This window comes from Dendronephthya gigantea, unplaced genomic scaffold, assembly GCF_004324835.1.
Source record: "Dendronephthya gigantea isolate DGI-Jeju-01 unplaced genomic scaffold, DenGig_1.0 000482F, whole genome shotgun sequence".
NCBI classification, from domain to species: Eukaryota; Metazoa; Cnidaria; class Anthozoa; order Malacalcyonacea; family Nephtheidae; genus Dendronephthya; species Dendronephthya gigantea.
In genome coordinates this window covers 41,302-49,676 of record NW_021163492.1, presented here as the reverse complement: position 1 = coordinate 49,676, position 8,375 = coordinate 41,302, and positions in this window count along the sequence as shown.

Sequence of the window (8,375 nt, the reverse complement as noted above, 5' to 3'; positions counted from 1 at the left end):
TCAATTACTTTGGCTATCCGATATCATCAATAAGGACTGTGTGAACGTAGCAAATATTACCTGGACTATTCCTAGACCTGGTCCAGGTCAGGTCTAGGCCTAAAGTGTAAACGCGACTTTAGTCCTCGCGCAAAATTATCCGTATACCTTGCTTTCTTCCGAATGTACAATCGTCGATCTTGGCGCCGTACAATTGCAGGTTTTTTCCAGAGGCAGGTATTTTCCAGAGCTTCATTGGTTGAGACAACAAAGTATATGCTTTCCCTTTGGACAATTAAAAATGTAAATTATCAGTCAATATGAATACAGATTTGCATAGTATTATAAATTTCTAGATTTATAATAGACTGATTTCTTTTCCGGATATAGAATGTGAATGATAGAGAAGTGCAACCACCAAGGAAAAAATATAAAAGCGCTTTCAAACAGACATCGTCAGATCGCCGTTTGTATGACAAGAGGAATTTAAAACAATTGGACAAAAAGGTACTATTTAGCAATATATACATACTTCATAAAATTCTGTCAAAGGTTAACCGTATAGGAAGAACTACAGTGTATAAAAACAACTGTAGTGACACTTTAGGCAAGTTATTCGAGTTGTCACCTAAACCGATTATTCACGAGTATAATATTAGACACGCAAATTGTGGTTGGTCAAATGTAAGTTTTAATTATTCGTTTTAGGGTGCGTCTTTACATTTTAAATGTAACTCGAGTTTTTTTCAGTTTTTTTCGAAAAATTTTCAGCCTGCTACTATTCAAGTCTAATGCAATTTTATTCTATGCACTATGTATATAATGTTAGTCAATCTGCTGGATCTGAGAGGATACCACTTACTTTAGCTTCCTAAGTAAATATGTTGATATAATTTGCATTTTAATTAGTAAGTTATTAATAAATTATTAAATCGTTAAAATTTTATATGTAGTTAAAAGAATGGTATAATTTGACAAGATGCCCAACTGTAGCCTTAACTTTGGTTGGTAATGTAATTTATTATTCCGGTAAGTAAGAATTAAATGTTACTATACATTAAAATTCAACAGTTATTAGAGAGGTTAAAATACACCGATTCACTGGTGTATCTTAACCTCTCTAATCTCTATTACTGAACGAAGTGAAGTATGAGACTCAAATTCGGCTGTAATTGACTTGAATTAGTAACGCAGTAGTGGTTTTTAGGAAGCTGTTCTCTTTATAGTATATTAGAAAGTCTTAACCCGACTGAGAAATGTTATAGTTTTAATAGTTATTTTTTACGGCAACATACAGTAGCTAGTATATTTTTTCTTAAGAGGAGCGTTTCGTTAAAACAGGGTCTTAAGCAAGAAAACGTGGCTCGTGTGCAAGACTGTCAAGCGAGACCTGACTTTGTATTGTGTGTTCATTCAGGATTAGGCGTTTCCTTGATCTCTGCGTTAAATTGGTATAGACTGCAGTATTGTAAGAACATCCTTATCATTCGAAGCTGTGCTATTCATATGTTTTTGTAATTACAGGGCCTCAACAATACAGACAATTTGCTACCAATAGCGACGTCCAAAGGATATTTACTTCTATGGTAGTTAACCAATCTCATAATGAATTTCCAGGTACTTATTATCTAACATAAAACTTGACTCTCAAACCTATAAGATACTCTATAGTGCATATTGTGTTTTTCATTGCCAAGTTTGTCCAGTAAGCATTTACGCGTGACAAAAGCTCTTACAACAATTTGTCCGCATACTGGAGGGACCTTTTCACGCTACAATCACAAGTGGCGCTCATGTCTCAGCTAGTTGATCCCGTGTGTGGCTAGCTTAAATCACTGCACATTGCATTTGTTTGTTAAGGCGACGCTGCAAACAAAGATTGCTCGACATTTCAATTGCCTGATGACTGGAGAGAGTATAATGTGGGTGCAAAACGAAAGATAGTAGTAGCGATGGTTACAAACAATGGTACGTTCTCTCCTGAAATATGGGTTTTCGTGTGTTTGGTGGCAAATACCTTCGATTTGCTCGTAGTCTGAAAGTTCTATTTTTAGTAAAACCCCTGGGGTACAACATAGGAATTTTGATAAATCATTTGTTATTTGGTTCAGCCTCACAAAACAATCACATAGTATTGTTTCCACTTTCAGTTGATAAACAAGCCAAATGGCAAGAAATGACTCGTCCGATTTGGTGGCCAGAAAGCATCCCGTTTGGTGACCCAAACAATCAGAAACCACGACTTACAGCCAGCCAGCTGCATGCCGTAATTGCTGGGTATAGCTCATATAGTGTTTCCAACGATAATGGCCGTGGTGTTGGTGATGGTGACGATCGTAGTAGTTTTGGTGGCGCTGATTTTAAGGACAGTGATATTTGTGGTTGTGATGATGATGTGGGCAATGATGGTATTATTGATAGTGTTGGTTGTGGTCTTCGTGAGGGTAATGGTGCTGACGATAGCGGTACTGCTGATGGTGGTGATGGGTGCGGGATTTTGGTAATGATGGTGAATTTAGCAAAGATGGTATTGAGGATGGTATAGGTAGTGGGTGTGATTTAGGTGGGTTGTGTGCTTCGACATCAACAAGCACCGAAGCAGTTTTGGAGATGAAAAATATTCTAAATGTAAGTTGAATTTTTAAAATGTACATGGATAGCTTTTATTGTATTGCCTTGTTACGCAAAATGAATAATTTATACGCTCTAAACAAGTGCCAATTATTTTAAGGCTTTAAAATACGAGGTTAGAAAATGCAATAATATTAGCAATCAATGTTAAGAAATACTTCCGTGACATTATGCGTTTTTTATAAGGGATGCACAATTTATGACGAAGATGACGAAAGGAAGATCCTTTCTTTTCTCAAAGGCGTGCGCGTCTGGTCAGATTTTGTGGCCGCCTTAGATGAATTGAAAAAGAGGCCGTCTTTTCAATCACGGGCATTTTTCGAACGACCTATTGAGGATCAACAATTCACTGACAGTTGTAATGTTGACAAAAGGTAATAAAAAATAACGAGCGTTTGTATTATCTAATGCTCAGAATCATATTTTAATATAGGCATGAAAACTAAACTCAACAAATTACTTTTAGACAAGATATAACACAATATAAAATTTATTGGCTAACGTTTTGTTGTAGTGTTTCCTTGCATGTCTTCTTTACTATTAAGTTTAATTGCTCGGAAGATGTTGTGAACTTTCAGGCAGTTTGAATTTGACATATCGTCCATAAGTTTCTCTTTCAACACATTTAGTAAAGCCTAGACCCTAATTATTAAAACTGTTAAAATAAATTCAAAAAACTAAAACTTAAAACCATGGCAAATAAAATATATATTTCGCTGATTCTCAGCCTCTTCAGTTTGACGCCATGTTAAATAATAATTATTATTATTATTATTATTGTCAAATTCAAACTGCCTGAAATTATCGAACTCTTTCCTTGCTTCGACAAACAAAATTGCTGAGAGATGTTGTGAACAATACAACGAAATGTTATAAATTTTATACTTTGTCTCATGGTCATCAAGCTTGTTTACATAAACTGTAAGTTGAATTAGAGATTATTTCAGAACAAAATCTCGTATTTGGCTGCAGTTTGTGTATATACATTCATACATGCAGTACTGTTCACGCAGCTTTTTTTGTTATATGTATTTGTTGCTGTACTTTGCACCTAAAGAGCGAATGCGAAGATATTTTTCTCTTAATCTTGGCAATAGTGTGCGTTGTGACGTTCCAAAAAAGGTGTTACAAGACGGTTGGGAACCAGTGACGATTACTGGCGATGGAAATTGCTTTTTTCGGGCGATTTCGAAAGTAATAACTGGGAGTGAGAGGAGTCATCTGCGGTTCAAATTGTTAATGCTTCTCCGTGCTTGTTCAGAGGAACAAAATTTTCGGAAGAGTGTTCAAGTATGTCATGATTGAAAGAATACTACACATGCGTGACCTTCTCATTACTTAATTCTAATTCAGTTAAGGTTGTCGTTTGTCGTTCTAGGTTTTGGTGGTTTAGTGCTGTGATAAATAGATCAATTAGCGAATTTCTTATTTTCAAAATAGTTTTCAATCGATGATGACCTTCCCTTGTTTCTCCAAACAATAACGGAGGACGAGGTATTGAAGAACATCCCCGCAGACTTGTCAAGATGACCAGTTTACATACGTATACAGGGAAGAGGTTATGCAAACCGCTATCGATGGTCGTTATTCTGGTGGGTAACTTTTCTACCGAGAAACTTATTTCCAATAGTTGATTAGAATTTAAACCTATAGATATTACACATATTATATACATATTATATAACCATAACTTCTTGTTTATTGTGTAGGTTCTGCTTTTTTTATTCGACCTTTTATCTCGACTTGCAAAGCTAGTTGACATGTTCAAACGAGAAAATATCGCCTTAAGCAGCTAGGCTTGATGAATAATGGTCAAGATTGCCTTAATCTAAATGATGTATTACTTTCTTTTTGACAGAAAATTCGATAATTTAAGTCTGTATTTCATTAAGTAGCTATATACTTAAACAAGCAGAAAACTCAGTTCAAATCACCATTTTTGCAAGTATAAATGGTTTCTTTATACTTATATAGTCTACCTGTATATTTTGCCACTTATTCCAACAGTTAATAATGTCATAACTAATTTTACATTATATTACATGTGATAGGATATCTCCAAATTCTTATAATGGCGGATACACTGCAGCGGAGGATTATCCAGCATTGCACAGCAACTGGAATGGAACTTTATGATAGTGAGGTTATACCTTTAGATATTCCTGCAAATGTCCCTCCTATTCACATCCTGTGGTGTTCCCTTAGCGGTGGCAAGCGAAACCATATTGTCCCACTACAGAAATGCAAAGATAAAAATGGTATGAAGTCAAGTTTTCATTGTCTAATTTTAAACGGCATGGATATGTACAAAAATTATGCATGCTCTTTACGAAATTCTTTGATATTATTCTCTGGACTTTTATCTTATGAGAAGTATTTCTTTCCAATCTTTTAATCCTTTTATGAAATGAAGTATATGCCAGCATTTTCTTATCATATAAAAGCTGTCAATCCTTGTCACTTGCATGTTGAAAAATTAAATCATTAAAGAAATTGCAAATTCTTTCACTTTGGATAATTTCTTCTGAATATTTTTTTTTAGAATTTAACACTTTTTGCAAATCCTTTGTTGGTGTGTGTGCAGCCGGAGCCTTTTGTCAATATGAAATGGATTTAGAGAAGGGAGAAAAAGTAATGTGGGTCTCGTGTGATCGCTGTAGACTATGGTTCCATAAGGGATGCGTTTTCTTCAGACCACCACGGAAAATGAAGAAATCCTGGTTTTGTGGGTGCAGCACACAAGACGTCGAAATATCAAATTGGTGCGTTTATAAATGGCAATCATATTAAATCAGCTGCTGTATATAAAAATACTAATTACGCATAAATGATGACCATTCATCATTAGCTATATCATACTGCATGTAGATGCAAAATATTTCTTATATATAATGTTTTCCACGTGACGTTATGTTGACACACGTTATGTTTATTTATTCCCTTTTAACTTTTTCTACAGTCTGGTACACTTAAGCCCGGTTGATCTGGAAACATTTTGCAAGGAAAACAGATTGCAGGTATGAAACCATTTAAAAAAATAATTATTAGAAAAACCAATTTACAATTTTAAGTATTTGATATATAATTTAATGTTTTTAAAACAAAGTTTGAGTGCCAAATAATTAGTGGTTGTCTACGTAAAATATCACGCATTACCCCGAACAGAAAGATTCATGTGCGTGCATTTTACTTTATTTTTACCATACCCGAGCATGTGTTTCTACTTAGAGTTTTATCCAGGACATCGTAAAGGGGGCGATAAAAAGTCGTCGTTTTGATTACCTGAAGAAGCGTTCTCCTTATTCTTTAAAGCGTGCGGCAGGATTGGTCATGAAAAACGATGACACAGTTAGTTTCCAATTTCAATGATAACAATTGAAGTTTGCAACTTATCCAATGGAAGTGCATCAATAATGCGCAGACCAAAATCTTGTTGCGATCACTTCTGTGTGTATATATATGTCTTATACCTGTAGATTGAATTCTTAACAAGCAAGCTGCTAAAGCAGTTGATTGCTCGAGATGATTGTTGGCCTCATGACGTTGAACGGTCGAGGAGTAATAAAGTTTACTTTCAATTAGATGTACTGGTGCCCGAAGTAAGTTAGATAAGGTTAAACTAAATTGTATATAGGACATGAAGAGCGTTTATTCTCAACTTGATTCCTCAACGTCCAAACATATGGTTCAGTTCAGTAACAATGCTTTCTTTATTTTAGATCAACATATGGATTATGTCTTTGAATTCAAACGTCAGTCGATGCAGGGCTGAAGAAGTACTTTATAAACGTTGCCGAAATTAACTCTCTGGTTTCATCGTCAGAACTGTTGCATGCACTAAATAAAAAAACTTCTGAACTTATTACATGAAGTTACCTTTTTCACTTCTTCCAAATTCAAAATATTGAATTACATTCTAACTCCTAGCTATTCTATATATTTTTATAATATGTATTTTTAAGTATATTTCACTAAGATAATTATGGCTTTTTTCTATGCTTTATACGCTCACTATGAGGTTAACGTCAAATACAAAAAGCTGCATACGCCTCAAGACAAGAGCAGACAAGACTGCATGGAATTACCTAAACTTGATGCAGCAGCCTCGGAAAAAAATAACGTGTAACCAGGGTCTTATATTACGTTAAATTGCCGGAAGAGACGTCAATCCAGTAAACTATTCCCAAAAGCTATTAAACGAAGCTGGTTATAAATTTGAACAAAATTTGTCGATATTTAACCATGCATGATATATAAGTAAAAAAGAGCTCCTCAGTCCAGGAAACAATATTGTTATGTTAAAAATTCTTACCCAAAAGCTATTAAACGGAGACGGTTAAATTTGAACAAAATTTGTCGATATTTAACCACGCATGATATATAAGTAAAAAGAGCTTCCCAATCCAGGAAACAATATTGTTATGTTAAAAATTCTTACCCAAAAGCTATTAAACGAAGCTGGTTAAATTTGAACAAAATTTGTCGAACTAGTGAAAAATAGTGGATTTAAGCGGGAAAACTTGAAGAATCGTAACAAAATTATAGTTAAATATAGGTTTCACATTATAACGCGACAATACATTTATGTAATAACAATATACGCACCATTACACTTTATCGTTTCATTGAAAATATATAACTTTACGTTAGGAACTAGCCAGCCTTTTTCTCTCGCGCATTCGTTCGACCACAGAGATGAACAGGAATGACAATGGGTGCTTACACAATTATCACCACCTGGTATAATTTGATATGAGCCCGTTTTGTTGGTAGGTAGGAAAGATTTTACATCTCGCATAAAGCGAGTGTTGCAGATTTCAGCATTAAACATAATTTTGAGCTTTGATAGGCATACCGGGATCGAAGGAGGACGTCTAAAAGGTCGTTCAAAGAAAACTTGTCGAAGTAAAGGAAATGACTCGTCATCTTCATTAAGCTTGCTCTCCACAAATGAAACATGGGAACAGCTGTGCGTGTCGTATTTGCACGAGAGGCATTTAAGCCCATGCTGATCCGACCCAACAAACGCATATTCGCCACGAAAACAAGCGCAGACCACATTCTTGCTGCATGGTAATTCAAATATATCATCCGTATTCTGTGAATAAAATGTACTAACATGTAGCCCTAGTTGTACCCAATTATACAATATGTAGACTGTAGTCATAGGCGTACGGGGTCTACTTTTTAGAGGGGCAGTTAACATTTTTCATATTGAGAAACTGAGAAATATAAATTCAAAAAATTTCATACTTACAAAATAACCGTGATCATTATAGTGAACATCATTAGCTAAAAAGATATGAGAATGGTAAAGTGGTTATAATATTGTAAACTAATGTATTAAATGTGGTAATAACACTAAGTCTGAGAAAACAATTCAATCAATCTCTTTTAATCAACCTTTACATGGCATTTATGGACGTAATTCAAAATTATAAAGTCATACCTACAACACTCTCCGGTAATGTGCCATCAACTGCTTCTACCACACCAATGAACCTTTCAACAACAATGCAGTGGTCACATGGATTAGACCGGTTTTTAACTCTAAAATAAAACACAATTACGGTGCAGTGCGACTTAAAAATGCATTTCAATCAATGTCATGTGGCTATATATAGCAACTATAGCTATAAATTAACATACCACAGTCTATTATAATATTTATTACCTTCAAGTGTTCCTTGTAAATATACATTTAAAGACAAAAGATAATTAGAACGATTTATGTCACAGGAACATCTGTACACCCAGCAGAGAGT